The sequence below is a fragment of the Neopsephotus bourkii genome, unplaced genomic scaffold (assembly GCF_033783945.1).
Source record: "Neopsephotus bourkii isolate Nb327-2 ecotype Australia unplaced genomic scaffold, CSIRO-AGI_Nbou_v1 NB_690, whole genome shotgun sequence".
Lineage (NCBI taxonomy): Eukaryota > Metazoa > Chordata > Aves > Psittaciformes > Psittacidae > Neopsephotus > Neopsephotus bourkii.
The window spans coordinates 333,173-349,414 of NW_026901189.1; the positions used below are offsets into that span (position 1 = coordinate 333,173).

Genomic DNA, 16,242 nt, shown 5'->3' on the forward strand with positions numbered 1-16,242 from the left:
TATAGTCTCAGATAGGTTTATGCAACAGTGTTCGTGTGATTCAGCTAAATAACATTAGTACTAGAGATTTTTGGTCTCAAATCACTGCCTTAATATGTACTTGAGTTACATAACACTTATTTTCCCAGTTTTGCAACCAGATAAACAGAGGCACAAAGCCTATGGCAGGGCCACCTGGGTCCAACTGCCCAATTGCTCTCTTCCATGCAACAGTGTCACGGGTCTCTGCAAAGGGGTCCCGGCTCCTACCTTATGCATCCCTTGCATGTATACCGTGTGCCACAGAACACTTTCCCCCTCTCTGCTGAAGGCTTGGGGGTAAAACAGCAGCAGCCACAACTGAGAGGTGCCCAGGGTGGTGTGATGTGCACTTCTGAACTGTGGAGGACAAGGTGAAGTTTGGAAAGTCATGCTGTCTAATGCTAGTCATTGAAGTTCTGTGCTTTGTCATACCTGCCACTCTCACCTGTGCAGGAAGCTCAGGCGCAGCTCGGAGAACCTCAAGGAAGGGGTTGAAGTCACGGAGTAAATGTGTGAGTAACCCTTCTACTCACAGGGTGACTGCTGAGAGTAGAGGCAGATGCAGGGGACTTCTTGCTCATGGTACTGTGCTTGCACCATTAACCGTGCTAAACAGGCTAATCATGCAAGTTAGGCTGCTGCTATAAAAACAGAATTGGTGATTGTAGGTTAGCTGTTTAAACACTCAGAAGAAACAAGAATATATAGTCACATCTTCTTCCTAGTTCAATCTTTGTATTGATTTATCGTGGTAAGAGGTGCCACTTTAGTTCTAATAATGTCTATTTTACCCTTTTTTTTTTTCTGCTATTACATATTTCTGTGGCGGCTTTTCCATGTGATATATTTTGGGTCACACATTAATTTACACCAGCCTCTGTTCTGCAAAAGGGAGTTCATGAACTAAACAAAAAGGAACGGGGAGGGGGATGTCTAGCAGAGCCCAGGCTTTTGTTTCATGTTTTGAATGTATTTTCTTTATAAAATCAAGTTGTTGATATGCATTTGCTTTTATTTTTCTAGCCTTCCTCTTGCTGATGACTGGGTTCCTGTTTGATCCTGTTTACAAGCTTCCGAAGATTGAAAATAACCCCAACTTTTCTGCATTGGGTAGGAAAATAAAACCATATAAAGTCATACAGCAATTACTCTGGAGGGCTAGCAACACGGAATAGTGTGGTATGAAGGAAGAGCTTGTGGAGAAAAAGGAGAAGGTTACTGGGTTACCACAAAAGACATTAGTGTACACATTTTTTCTCACCCACTCTTTAAGACTAGGTAGGAGGGGGAGGATTGGGTATGTAGGCAAGTAAATAAGAATATTCTCCAGTGTGTATATTTCCAGCGTAAATGTTTTAAATTTATCTCTGTTAACTCATTGAAGCTGCTTCACAGTTATATTTCAATTTATTAAAAAACCCCAGTAAAGATCAAAAGATTTTTAAGGGTGTGTTTTTTTCTTTAAAATGTACTGACAAGATAAAAAATTTGTCCAAGAGAAGTGGCAGTTGCTGCCACATCAGGATTAGAAGTGCAGCCACAGTTATAGATAACACATGTCCAATTTTCATGGGTGGAAATGAGGAAAAGGTGTGGAAGCCAGTAGAGAGCCAGACCCAGTATTACTGAGGACTTTGGAGCAACTCTTAGATCATAGAATCGTAGAATAGTTAGGGTTGGAAAGAACCTTAAGATCATCTAGTTTCAACCCCCGGTCATGGGTAGGAACACCTCCCACTAAACCATGCCACCCAAGGCTCTGCCCAGCCTGGCCTTGAACACCATCAAGGATGGAGCATTCACAACTTCCCTGGGCACCCCATTCCAGTGCTTCACCACCCTTACAGTAAAGAACTTCTTCCTTATATCCAATCTAAACTTCCCCTGTTTAAGTTTTAACCCGTTACTCCTTGTTCTATCACTACAGTGCCTAGCAAAGAGTCCCTCCCCAGCATCCTTGTAGGCCCTCTTCAGATACTGGAAGGCTGCTATGAGATCTCCACTCAGCCTTCTTCAGACTGAACAGCCCCAACTGTCTCAGCCTATCTTCATACGAGAGGTGCTCCAGTCCCCTGATCATCCTTGTGGCCCTCCTCTGGACTTGCTCCAACAGTTCCATGTCCTTCTTATATTGAGGACACCAGAACTGCACACAGTACTCTAAATGAGGTCTCAGGAGAGTAGAGGGGCAGAATCACCTCCTTCGACCTGCTAGTCAAGCTCCTTTTGATGCAGCCCAGGATACGGTTGTCTTTCTGGGCTTAGATAAAACCCTGGGACAGCCTTCTCTATTTAGGCATGATTCTGTCCACATGCAGAAGGCTATTCCACTGCAGAAGGCTAGTCCACTGTTCTTACTGGGACAAAATTTCCAGTTGAGTTTGAATGCAGGATTATATGACTGACTGGTAATACTCTGGTGTAAATCAGTGTTTTTCTGCTGCATAGTGAAGCCTTAGGTACACAAAAGAGATGACAGTCTAAGTCGTGGTATTTTAAAATGGTTGATTCAGATACAAACAAATTTTATAATTTACTTTTTTCTTTCTAACTACCAAAAGTCAATGGTGGAATTCTTGCATTTTTTCCCTCTTCTAAGTAATCTTATCAAAGTAGAAATCCCTAATTCACTAGCCAGTGCTTAATGATCAAGGAAGCAAAACTTCTACTTTAGAGGAAAAAAAGAAATCCTTTGGTGAGTCAATGAATAATTTTTAAATATTAAAAGCTTACCATGTACTGGGCAACTGATTTCTTTTTATTAACATTATTATTATTTTTTAAGGCTTTCATTCTGAGAGGGGTCACTAGCCTTTGAGAATTCAGCCACTTTGTTGACAAATCTGTCTTCAAAATTGGATGGCATTAATTAGAACTTTATGCTGCAGTTTCTTACTTTTTAATGTGGGTGGTAGTATCAACAAAAATGTCTAATAAATTTGATTGAAGATGATTTTAAAAGGTCTGCCACCTGTAGATAAAAATGTGCATTACTACACATGGTAATTATCGAGACTGAAGGCCGTGACATGATCCTTTGGCCTTTTGAAATCAAAACACTTACTGTAAAGAATAAAAGGCACCAATTTCTCCATCTATGTTAATATAGGAAAGTCTGTATATTCAACTATGTCAATGCACGGTAATATATCTAGGATAAAAAAATGAGACTTTGGGTTATGTTAGTCTGAAGTTTCCTGTCTTTTTCTCTACAAGCTTGTAAAACTCTCACTATTTTTGTATATGTTGAGGGATCTTTTTTTGATCTAATGAAATAAATTGCTAAAAATATTCAGGTGTTTGAGGCAGCAGCAAAGCATCGTTCAGCCACCCTACAAAAATAAACTAGTTTTGTGTGTGCAGGATGAAAAAGAAAGAGTACAGAAACAGATTTCAGCTTCAGGCTTTCTACAGGGGCATTTGCAATAGGGAAGGGGAGTAATAACCCAGCAACTATCATTGTAAAAATTACGAAGAGCACTTTGATGGTCCTTTTTTAAAGTCAGTTCACTAAACAGGGTCCAAAGCAAAAGCCTGAGCAGCTATTTGTAGTTTGCCATTAACAGCCTCAGCCCCTTGCTACCATTTGTGGTTGAGAACGAGTGCTTCTGCATACAGTAATGGTGAGAAAAACTAAAGGGAAATAAAGGATATGAATGAAAGATTTTCTGTTTTCATATGAGTACTTGGAACACCAAGCAAGTGAAGAAGCAGCAATTTTAGCTAAGCTAATGTAATAGAAGCCCATTGCACCCAAACTGTCTCAGCAGAACTTCCTGCATAATTAGATTGTAAATCTTCTCAACTGAGGAAGTTTTGCCCAGGGTCAGATTGTCTAAGTAATAATCCATTCTACATAAATTAGAAGATTTGAACTGCTGGGATACATTATTACATTAGTTCTGTTTTTATTCCTAATATAACTAAGAACAACAAATGAAACAATTCTTTTTCTTTTCTTCTTTTTAATTATGTTATGTCTCTTTGGCTTTCGATAACCTCAGAAGGCCTTTCCTACAGGTTTTTGGATTTTTCCTGAGCAATGATGATGGATTTGTCATCTAGGCAAATTAATAAGTTTTTAATATACTTTAGAAAGTGATATCACAGAATGCTTTGGCCCACCGTATTCTGTGATATCACTTCCTCAGTGAAACATTTAGTCAGAGATGCTGCCGCTCTTATTGTGCCTCTGTTTTTGTGATGCTCTCCCACTATGATCCCCTTGTTCCACATAGAATAGAACTGCCATCATCAGGGTAAGAACTAATGGATGAAAAAATACTAATAACCAGTTTGCAGAAAGCAGGTTTTGAATTTTTTAATTTTTTTTTTTTTTTTTTGAGAAAAAGAAGATTGTGGGTACTTGACATGAATATACAGCTGTAAGTAAAAGTGATGGGGTAAATGCTGAAGTCATTACTTGGGCAAAAGTTGCTATTGAAATGTCAGTATTTGATCTGCTTGAAGGAAACTAAGTTCATAGTGTAGCACAGATTATTTTTTATGGAATTGGTGAGGTTTTGGTTATGTGTTAGGTTGGGTTTGGGTTTGTTGTTTTTTTTGTGTGTGTGTGTATTTTACACTCACTAGGAAATGGAAGAGTGGCAAACTTTCATGAGAGCCTTTAGGACTTAGAGCTTTTGGGCTGGACTCTCAACGTGTCTGGTTATACCCCACTAATGCTAAAAAACAGGAGATGTGGAGGGGCTTGTGGAAGTGCTCAGAATGCTGCAGGCTCCCAGTTCCTGGGGCTGTTCTGGGCTTGCACCAATTCCATAGTTTCCATTAGATGCATGTGTCAGAGATCTAGACCTGCATAGCAGTAGGAACTAGTAGCAGGATTGCAAAATCAACTTGATGTATCTTCATGACTGGTTGTCTTTCTGTTGTTGTATGTGCAAGCATTGAGAAAAATGTAATATGAGGAAAAGGCTGGCTTCTGTCATTAATGAAGTTTTAAAATATGTGTTCTTACTGAAAATTCATGTTAAATGATTTTTTTTTTTTTATTTTCAAGAGAAAAAGGAAAACTGTCTGAGGTGGAGGAAGTACTGGACTCCTTATTACCCATCTACTTCCTGTGTTCAAGTTAGAAAAAAAAAAAAAAAGATAGTTTTGAGATAATTCTGTATTTCCAAATATCGTGATAAGCTAATGATGGCTCTTTGAGCTCAGTTGCCTGGTCAGCCTGCTCTACAGAGCATTGGCAGATGAAGGCAAAGCATAAGTTTTGGGGGAAACAGCAAGTACTCTCAAAGGTCCTGGAAATTACGTACTCCCAGACTCAGGGATGTGTAGTCACCTTTCTGTCAATTGCTGCCAAAGAAGCAGACTTCAATATACTATTCTTTTTTTTTTTCTATTGCTGTGAAATGCCAGTGGATGAGAAAAAGGAGTAACACTTTAGAAAACATAAGAAAAAAATTAAGATCCGTAAAAGCCCTTTGAAACTTGTGTTTTGGGGAAACACTAAAGCATTGGAAACATAGAAGAGCATTGGAAGCCATGAGATAAAATATTATTTTTTCACTTCCACTTAAAAGCCAAACTTGCTCTCATTACTGCCATTATAATTCTTAAAATTACTTTTATGTATTCAAATTTTATTATTGTTGCTATTATTATTGTTGTCATTAATATTATATTATCATTATTTTATTATTTAACAGCAAGTAGATGTGTCTTTTTTTCAGGAACATCAAACACAAAGAAAATCAGAAATCAGACCTCAAGACTACTTTTGAGGCAGAAATAATCCAACCATTATTTCTGGTGTAAAAGGTTTGTGAATAGCATCATTTGCCTAGAAGCTGTTTTCCAACCTAATAACTCCCAGAATAATGATCTAAAACTGTTTCCAAGAGGATTAAGGCCCATATAACTATTAGAAAGTATAAGTTTTTGAAAAAGCTTCTTTCTGATTAGTGGAGGTGTGAGTTCTGATTTAGGTTAAAGCTGGTTGCTTAAGAGAATCAGTTTCAGTCTCTCTGAAGTCAAAAGTGTTGAAGTAATCCCCTGGAAGATTGTCTGAGGGTTATTTTTTTCCCTTTATATGTATAATAGATATGTGTATATATAGATATTACTTATTGCTGTAATGACCTTAAAGATGGTCATTTAACTGGGTATTTAATCCTTTTGGGAGGGGTATTTTTAATCTTCTGCTTTAGTTTGCCTTGGGTAAAAAACATTCAAAATGGGCTGAGATTGCAGCTGGACACTTAGCTTGTTGGTTAATCATCACTTGAACACTCTTCATTGAAGAGACTGTGGAACAGAGAATTTGTCTGTAATGATACTGGTGTGTTTTTAAGGTCGTGTACATATTGTATGTACTCTTGTTAATTGCTTTTTTAACTAATGCTATCTGTCAAGGGAGGGAGGAGAAAACACGGGCTCAGAATGACTAGGGAATATCCACTGCACAGGGGTCAGACATTAAAGTTTAGAGGAATGCATGGATTTGCAGCTAAATCCTTTTGATAAAGAGCTCTTTGCAGACCTGCTCTTTTCAATTGGTAAAACTTCCCAACCATGCATCAAAATACTGGTGGCAGAAGTTCACTACAGAAAGCATCTGAATTCACACTGTTAACCACCTATTGTTTTTCACCTTCTTGAAATAACAGGAACTAATGCTGTAGCTTCTGGCCGAATGCCAGAAATGTCTCAGCAGATCACTGCAAAGACCTGAAATCATCAGTGAGTTCAGCCAGCTTTATCCTAGGGTGCTTTCATTGCTAGCAATCAGAATTGGTTTACATCTGTCCCAGGAGCATACTCATGTAAGAAGGTGAAATAAGGATCTGGCATTAGAAATGTGAAATAGAATTATTTGTTTTATTTACCTGAGGAATTAGTATCACCAGCCATTCAGAAATCTGTAGTAATAGGCGTATGGTGTATTAAATTTGACCTTTAGATAAGTTTGGCCTTGTGTGCAATTTAAAGGTGGTTTAGCAGACCTTCTCAGTAATAAGGTAACAAGAAGATTTGGCTGTTAACTGAGGTGTTATAAAAGACAGACAGTTTTGTAGGCCACTGAAATCCGTCTTTAAAAAATACAGAAGGAATTTCGTCAGTGATGGTACTTAACATGCAGCTGAATTGAGCCCTGTTTTGAAAAAAAAGAAAATCACTCTAATTTTTGCATTGGTTGACTATAGCCACAATAGAGAAAGGCGGATAAGTGTTTGCTGATCAGATCTATGGCCAAATTCTTATTTCTGGTGCAGGATGCATGGTGCCAAAAATCTGATGCATATGCTTATGAAAGATTTTTCTGGTTCTATATGTACTATAAATACATTCCACATGGCTTTATACAATGTGCTCTGTTATTTCAGTAAGTCACAAGCTACTAAGCCAGATCCAAAGAAGGTGAAGCTCTGAATAAAGTTCTTTAACATTTTATGACTTTGAAACCCTGTTTTAGAGTATATTTACTTCATTAATTTCTGGCTCTGATCTCAGTTGGGTAAGCATTGAAAAGATAGACAAAATTTAATGGGGAAAAATAGTCATTCCACAAAGTTCTCATGTTGCAGTTAAGCTAGCAGACTGAAGAAAGTTCCTTTTCATTTTTAGTATTCTAGTGTTTGATTTTAAGCCAGGAATATATAGTTTTATTTAAAACAAATTGATTAAGGAATACTGTTGCTGAAGATGTTATTTGATGTGAACAGGTTTGGCAAAACTGCTTGCAAAGCGTGAATACGTGTCCTTCCTGGGATTTGAGAGGAGAAAAAAAGTATCTGTGCTCTCTCTACTCTCAGCTGTGGGACTGAGGATGTAATTGTGCAGTATGGTCTTACCAAGCCACCAGGAAGGTCTGTCAAGCTGCCCAGAAGCTCCTTGGAGTGTCCCCAAGCAGCAGTAAAATGAAGTCTGGCTACCTCCTAGCTTTGAATTCCAGCATTATAATTAAAAAGATGACGAGAGTGGATTAGCTGCAGTGGTAAACCAAAGGGTTTGGTAACCCTAAGCAGTAAACTAAGAGTAGAACTGCAGAGATATTTTCCCTGTTGCAGCAATAGGTTGCTCTATTTCCTTCTCATTTTTTTAAACCACCATTATATAGTCAGGCACCAGAGTAAAATAAAGTTTAATGAGTGAACACTCTCTTCTCCCCCTCTATTTCCCCAGCAGCAACTTGATGTTTCTGATAGAAAGTGAGACTTTGCTCTCAAGATTGTGATACAAATACAGTATCATTTCATTTGGTTGCTTTATCTGTTGCTGATACTCATAATTGCACCTTCTTACTGGACCTTCTCCACATGCATGATCTTTTATGCTTTCTAGCATTGCAAATCTGGGAGAGTAAACAGAGTCCACTCCCTGCCATGTGTCATCTGTGCAGCTACCAAGCAAATGCCAAGTGTAAGGGAGACTGGTTGTTGCTTATACCTCTGTAACAGTGGTGGGGATTACTGTGTTTGGGATTTGAGACTTTCAGGACAGCTGTAGTGCATAATGTAGTCACAGGAAGCATACTGGGTTGCAGCTAGCATGGGAGCAGTGGTAGCGAATCTGGGGTTTGGGATCTGCACTGGATTCCTGGCAGCCACAGTCAGAACAATAGCTCTGCATCTTTTTCCTCAGGTAAGAGAGGGAAAATGAACATCAAGGAATACTGGCATTCCACAGCTGCTTTTCGGTGAACCTCTGTAAACTTAGATGAAAGAGATAAAATGTGAAGATGATAATTTCATAAACAGTCTGGTGTTTTGTGCCTTCCTTTTAAGAGTCGGGCACAAGATAATGTCTTGATTGACAGCTGGGGAGTGCTGAGCCCCCACCCTTGGAAAATTACTCCTTGCAGCATCTCAGGCTGAAGCACCTGAAGTCTTCAGCTGTTCCTGAGTCATCAGATGGGAGCCCTTGTAAGGAGAAGGGAAACAGGGGTCCAGCAACTGGAAGTTGCAAGTCGGAAGAGCCAACAGCTTCTGATTTCCATACCTTTGAAAGGGTTAACGCTGAGGTGCTCTATTGTATTAATGATGGTTGTCTCTTCACAGAGCCTGTTGGGCTCTTTCAGGGGCCTCTCAAAACAATGAGTGCAGTGAGGCTGTTCTGTCTAATTACTCCAAGACAGGGATGCTAAAGAGGAATTAATGACAGTTGACAAGTGCAATTAATAATTATAGCAAAGCTGGGAGTCATGCAGCAGGCAGATGACAATAACAGGGTAACTGTACATGACAGCTTTCATCCGTTCCTCCCCCCCCCACCTGCTTCTTCTTTCTTTTACCCTTTAATGTGAGCTGCTGCATGTAGCTGGCCACGCTGTGTGTAGATAAGGGATGAGAAGGCACTGAGATCTAGTCACTTAGGTCTGTTGAATTTCTAACTGACTGCTCTGGTCTCTCCCTCCTAAAAAAAAAAATAAATAAAATAAAAAAAAAATAAATTAAAATTACCAACAGCACCAACTTAACAGCACAGGCTTCTATTAGCTTTCACGGTCAGGTGTTGACAAGACTACTTAAAATTCATGTTGGGAGATTGGAAGAAGAAGGGGACAGGGAAAGGCAGCAGCAAGCTGGAGTTGAAGTGGGATTTCCATATCAAAGGCCAGGCCTTTGGCTCTGAATGGTAATTAAAGTACCCAGATTTCATCTCCTTGGTCAGCTCATGAAAAGGAAAAAAAAATTAGAGAGAGGATTTTTTCACTCCCTTTAGACTACAGTACAGCAAGCAGTAAATTAAATGAAAGTTGAGCTAAAAGGTGCCTAACGCTTCAATCTTTTGCATCTAATAGAATCTATGATGTTTATAAAGCATTTATTCAGTTCACATCTTCATCTTGCTGTGATTATAAAGGGTATCATGTCTGCTTACATTTATTGGGCACACATCTTGGCCTTCCCAGGGTTGTAAAAGGATTTCACTTTGCATTATGTTGCTGTTGTGTTACGGCCTTTTGGTTTAAAAAAAAAAAAAAAAAAAAAAAAAGGTGGGGAAGGGGGAGAGTGTGAAAAGGAAGAAAAAAAGGCACATTTCTGTGTAATTTCTTGCTGGTTGTTGTAGGAACCACGAACAGTGAGAACCAAATAAATGCAAATTTAATGAGGCATAGGGAACTAGTAATGAGATGCAATAGCCTCTCACCTTGATGTTGCTGGTTCAAACCTAGACCATGGCACTATCGAAAGTGGCCACAAACCAGTGGTCACATGGTAGTAACTGTGCAATGTTTTGTTACCTTGGTCCAGTTACTAGTGGAGAAACGAAAGCCTTGCTGGTTTTTGCTGGTAATCCCTCTTCAGAGACAAGGACTACATGCTCTCTGGATTTCCTGCCCTTGGCATGGATCGTGTTCAAGTCGGAGTTACGCTGTAGCTTGAGGCACCTTGCCAAACTCCTCCTTGGCTGTCTTCGTTCCAGATCCCTTGTAGATGTGCTGTGGTCTCCAGTCTCTGGAGCTATCTGTCTGGCCTTTCACTGGCAGCAGGTGAACACCCAAAGCTCCAGAGTTTCACCAGTATCATTGGTGTCCTGATGTGCCCTCCAGTTTCAATTTTGATCTGGTTTGGCCGAGAAGTTTCTCAGTGCCTTAGGCTCCTCTCCCTGGGTTTGCTCCTCAGTGAATCCATGGCTACACCTTCTGTGGCTGAGTGGCCTGAGGGAAAAAGCAGTTTAGCTCTTTTCAATTCTGCTTCATAGCTATAAAAGACTGAAGCCTTAAGTTTCAGAGGTATAATTAAAGGTGGCCAGGCTTGGTCGCTGAAAATATCTCTCCTGAGACCATTGGATGCTGGATCAGTTCCTTGAGCTGAAACCCTGAGGTCTAGATGTTTTGGTGCATTTTCCTATAGTTACACCTCCTCTATAGGAAATCTATGCCTTTTGACATAACCATTTTGGTATGAGACAGCATAGGTGTGGGCAGTACTGGTGGTGTCGTGTTTGCATTAGTACAGTTGCTGTGATGGAAGGGGTAAGAAGAGCTCCTTAAAACATAATGTGGAATAATTAAGATTAAAATTTAAAGCGGAGGGAATGCGGGAAAAGGCAAATTATTGTTGCTGTAACAAATAGTAAAAACTTAGAAATGAGCCAAATCAAATGTTCACTGAACAGAAAACCACCCTGAACTTCAGAGGCTTGCAAATCTAGAATTGTATTCTAAATGCTGAAGTTATTTCTCTTCCTCCACCTTTTTCCTTCTTTCTTTTCCTTTCTAGCCTTTTTCACTCTCTCGTCCTCTCTAAGGTGCGTGCCCTCTACCCCACCCCAGCTCAAGAGCTCATTTTCTGCTATTGCGTTTAAGAAAACTCTGCTGCAGGGGCTCTGAAATGAATAAAAATGTAATCCTCAATGTGCCCATTGTGCACTCTCATTTGTTTTTGCTGTATTGATTTATCAGCAGAGGGAAATTACTCACTGGAAGAGAGGATGCCAGTCAGAATGACATTTATTTCATAGTACAAGGAGGCTCTCTAGCGTGTTTCCATGTAACCCAGATACTGGAGCTGTAAAAGGGCTTGTAACAAGGTTTAATGCTATGATTAGATTGTGTGGAGCACCTTGCTTTCATAACAACAGGCACCTGGCTGGAGCCAAGGCCTCAGGTTGTGGTCAACTTTTTAATTCCTTTTTCCTTAACACAGGGTTTACTATTGCTTGCACCCCAAAATATTCCTCTGTTCAAAACTCAACCATGCAAACTTGTGAAATCTCATTTGATATTTATAAGGGTCATGAGCTTTCATGTCACTGAGTTAAAAAGAGAAAAAAGATGAAATATTTGTTAATCTTTTTAGCTTTGTTCTTCCTTGAGTTTCTAGTGAAATAACTCCATGATTTTAATTCACCAAAGCAAATCTTTTCCTCCAGTGATTGTAAGCTATGCTTGCTCAAGGCAAACAATTACCTATAAAAATGAAGCATATTCTACCTGTAATAGGTACATATATGTATTGCAAATAATGGTGGGATCCAGGAGGCTGAATTCTATCCTTGGGGTTTGTGTTTGGCTGCTTTTGCTGGATGGTTTGTGCTGAGGGCTTTGATACACTGACTCGTATCCAGTGACTGTTGAGATCAGCAGCCCCTTTTCAACAGTGTCAGAGGTGGTTCAAGGGAAAATCCCCAAACCCAAGAACTGGTCTTCCTCCGTGGGACTCCTCTTTAGCAGACGAATGTTGGCTTATTCTCCACAGCATTTTATGTACCTTTGGAAATGTCCTGTTAGGAGGTATTCTTAAAACTTTTGACGTATTTATGGCTATTTAAGAACCTGCATCTGGAAATACCCACTGTATTGTCAAGCTCTTCCTCCTAGCATGGATATTGGTAGCATATCATCTCATTAATTTTACCTGTATCACAGTATGTTAGAGTATGTAGAGATGTGATTTTATTTATTGTCATAGGTACGAAGTTTTTGCTAGCTTCTATAAATCTGTAGATATCTCTCTTTGACTTACCTAGTGATGAGTTTCAGTGGCATTGCATAGCAGAGGAGCTTTTGGGATGAAACCTGAGCTATGCAGGAGCACAGGGGTTGACAGGGAGCCCACTGCTCCTGACCATTGCAGGAATGTGGAGAAGTAGGCAGTGGAAGATATGGAAAGGTATGTCTGTGTTGAAGATACCTTGATGCTTTCCATCTTAAAACCCTCTTTTCAGCTGTTTATATCTTTGCCAAATGATTTCAGCTTTGGTTGATATATTCCATTTTGGGTGTTTGCCTCAGACATTTAAAAAAATAAATTGAAAAAAAAAATCAGCCAAAATGGCTCAGCTGTCCCCAAGCTGAGAGAAAAAATAAGCTGTTTTGCTTTTATTAAAAATGTTCTCCCCATTGTCTCAGTGGAAACCTCATCTCCCAAGTTACAAGACTCTGAAAGGCTAAATTTTGTTTATCCAATAGTAACTTTCTTGAGGGATAGAATTAGCCAGGTTTAACTAACTCATGGAGTTCTTTCCCAGGCTGTGAACCCACTGCCTCATATGTCTCTGATGCTGCCTTTCTCTTCAGGGTGGGAGTAACGGTTAGGGTGAGCTTAGCTGGGACTTGTTTAGCCCATTTTCCTAATCATTATTTCTGTTTTAAGCAGACGATAATGCTGTTGCTGCAACATTATCCAGCTGAGCTATAGCTCAGGCTGCACTTGAGCCACAGAGTTAGGTGAGGGCCCTGCTAGCTAAGCTAGACCTACACTGAACTGTTCCTTTTTAGTCTAGATGAGTTGGGTTTTCCTCCTAAAGTTCAGGTCAGAAATACAGAGAGCATGAAAGGAAAAGAACAGTACTGAACTGTGGAAGAGAAATAAAACTGAAGAAGTGCCTGACAGAAGCAGAGGACAACAGAATTGCTTTTGTTAGTTTGGAGCATGCATACAAATAGGTCTGATGGAGCTTGTCACAGCAGTGGGAGCATGGTTCTTCCCTGTGGTGATGGGAACCTGTTACTGGCTTGAGACTTCCCCTACTGTGGACAGGCATTGAACCTTTCAGGAATGAGTAAGTTACTGATTTGTTGTCTCTGCCTTACTGAGGTAGCAAATAGTTAGAGTGAGGAAATTGGAATGCTTTTTTGGGGAGTAAGAAGCAGAGTCTGTGAATATGTGGACCTGGGGAAAGGAGGTCATCAGCACAGCAAAGACTGAAAAGATTATCTAGTCAGCTGTGATGGTGTTCATGCCTGAATAACCTCATATGGTTTAGGAATTACCTGTTTTGTCAATACATGGTATGATGGGAAGGTTGGTTGATTTATTTTTCTTTTTCCTCTTTCTGTATAACCAAGCAGCTATATTTGGAATGAAATACAGATTCCGATAACATGAAGATAAATGCAAAAAACTAAGTCTAAATGGTGGTGTTATCTTAAAATAAATGCTTTAGTAACATACAGGCTAAAGCTATTTAAGCATATGGAAATGTATGTAAAATCAGTATAGTACTATGTCATTTTTTGCGTCAGAATCGGTGTGTGTCTGTGCTGACAAAATGGCATGCATTACCTTTCCCCATCTGTTCAAAGCACATTTAGTAGTGCCTTGAAAAGCTTTTGCAAGTCATGACATAAATACACAACTGGATGATGCAGTATAGATAGAGCAGCAATTTAGTGAAGTCTCCTTTAAAGGGAAATTATTTTAATCCTTTTCAGGAAAGGAATTAATTTTCAACCAGAAAAAAGAAAGTTTTCATATTAAATTGTAGTAGCATTTACCAGTCATATCCACATTAAACATTTCTCCCTACTACTACATCAGAAAATAGCTTCCAATGTGGATAAAATCCAAAATCAATTAGTTTGGTTTAAGTTATTTCAGATTTCATTGTTAGTTTTTAAAGAACATCTTCCAGATTGTCTCTAAACTTTGCATAAAAATTAATTTAGTTGGAAGTTTCTTCCCACTTGCATATTCCAGCCTAGAGGAGTTGAAGATCTGCAGATATCACTAGTAAAAATAGTACCATTAATTCCGACACAGTAGTACCTGAGTAATTCTTCAAATGTCACTTCCTCTGTAATTACTGACGTTATTGGCTTTTTAGCAGAGCTTCTCATACTATGATAGGTGGCAAAACCACAGCACTCTCACTTACCTGGGGAGTGTAGGTGTCCATCAACATGATTTTATTGATGATTTTATAGAAAAAAAAATCTCTGAAGAAGTGTCTTTGCTCATAGATATGCAGAAGGCTGAGAGGTGGTTCTCTGTGTCTTATCCTAAAATATAGGATTTTCCTTACATGCCCCAGGTGATTGCTACTTCTAGGTAGCTTCAATCTTTTAGGCAATTTTCAGGACCTCACGATTTTGAGCTTCTGTGGTTTCCTCCTTATCTGTTTAACTTGACTATAATTCCACCCATCAACTCAGTTTTCCTCTACAAAATCTCCTGGCAAATGGAGTCAATGAAATCAGAGGAGTGTGCATCTGATCCAGTTCCTTCTACAGCCTTAGAATAGACCTTACTAATTCTCTGCATCAAAACTAGTGAAATGAAGTTTTATACTGCTGCAAATTTGTAGTAGCCTATTACTGTGACTTTTATCTTCATACTCTTCACTTATTATAATGGTATATTTGGATAATATCTGGAACAAGAGCCAAAAACAATGGAAAGACATTACTTTTGAACTAAAATTAGAACATTAGTTTGAAAACCTTGCACTGTGATGTTTGTTCATCTCTTCACCATTGCTGAATTTTGCTTTCACTTGCAAGTGTGAACCAGCAGATTAGACACTTCCAAGGGCTCATTCACTGTGAGGTTTTGCAGGTATTTCAGTTTAATGCAACCAGATAATTGTAGCCCTGGGGCTTGGCTAGGTTATAAAGCTGCTAATCCAGACAATATTATCCAATCACATGTTGTACTTATATGAGAGACCTCTGCCTTTAATAGTCTTTCCCTGTGCTTGTAAGAGGTTTTTTTGGTGTGTTTATTCTTTTCTTAGTTTCAACAGCCATATAAAAATCAGACGTATACTAAGCTCCTGAACAAATCACCAGGGTTATGCAGTACTCTATGTACCCCATACATGAAGTACACATACAGCATATATCAGCTTGTTCATAAAGCTAATGTGCATGTTCACCTCCACATTTAAGAAAGGGTGAGGTGGTGGACACTGACAACTCTGAAAACTGAAGTCTGTATTTAGCTCTAGGCCCACACATAGCTGAAGCAAATGTGTATGGCAATGTTTTATAATCAGTATTGTCAAGTAGTCAGAAAACAGATACTTTTGCTAAAAAATATGTTTATGTATTTGTCAAAACAAACTTTTCATGGTGATATGCTGGCTTGAAAGAAGCTTTTGGGGGAAGAGAAGGGGGGTGAAATTACAAGTCAGCCTGAAATCCGAAACTCTCTCATCTGGCAATGTTTGCTCACCTTTAATGAAATTTCCATTATTTAGTTTCAGGAGAGGACAGTTCTTCTAAGTTTGTCATCCAGCTCTTTGAAACGTAAGAGGTTGATATATATGGATCCTTAAAAACTTAGATGAAAACTCAGGCCTATTGCTGTCTGTGCTATAAGAAAATAAAGCACACTATTTCAATAGTGGTACCTTTATATCATTGCTTTGGCTTAAGATACAAAGTGGAAGGAGAGGCTGTCATCCGAATCATACAGCAAAAGATACTCCTTAGGTTTGGGTGTACTGCTGTGACTGGAAGAGTTTGCAAACTGGCAGTATCATTGGCAAGACTCACATCGTAGTGATTTGTCCTGTTACAGGTGG

At 39.2% G+C, this 16,242-nt stretch overlaps 1 protein-coding gene across 6 annotated transcripts in view; it reads left to right on the top strand.

Annotated features, from left to right (window-relative positions):
* SOX5 (SRY-box transcription factor 5) overlaps window positions 1-16,242 on the top strand; it is a 639,441-nt gene that overhangs the window by 155,777 nt on the left and 467,422 nt on the right. For all 6 annotated transcript variants that reach the window (XM_061353703.1, XM_061353706.1, XM_061353704.1 and 3 more), the window contains exon 2: window positions 1,045-1,131. The gene's annotated coding sequence lies outside the window, so the exon portion shown is untranslated. The remainder of the gene's footprint in view (window positions 1-1,044; window positions 1,132-16,242) is intronic.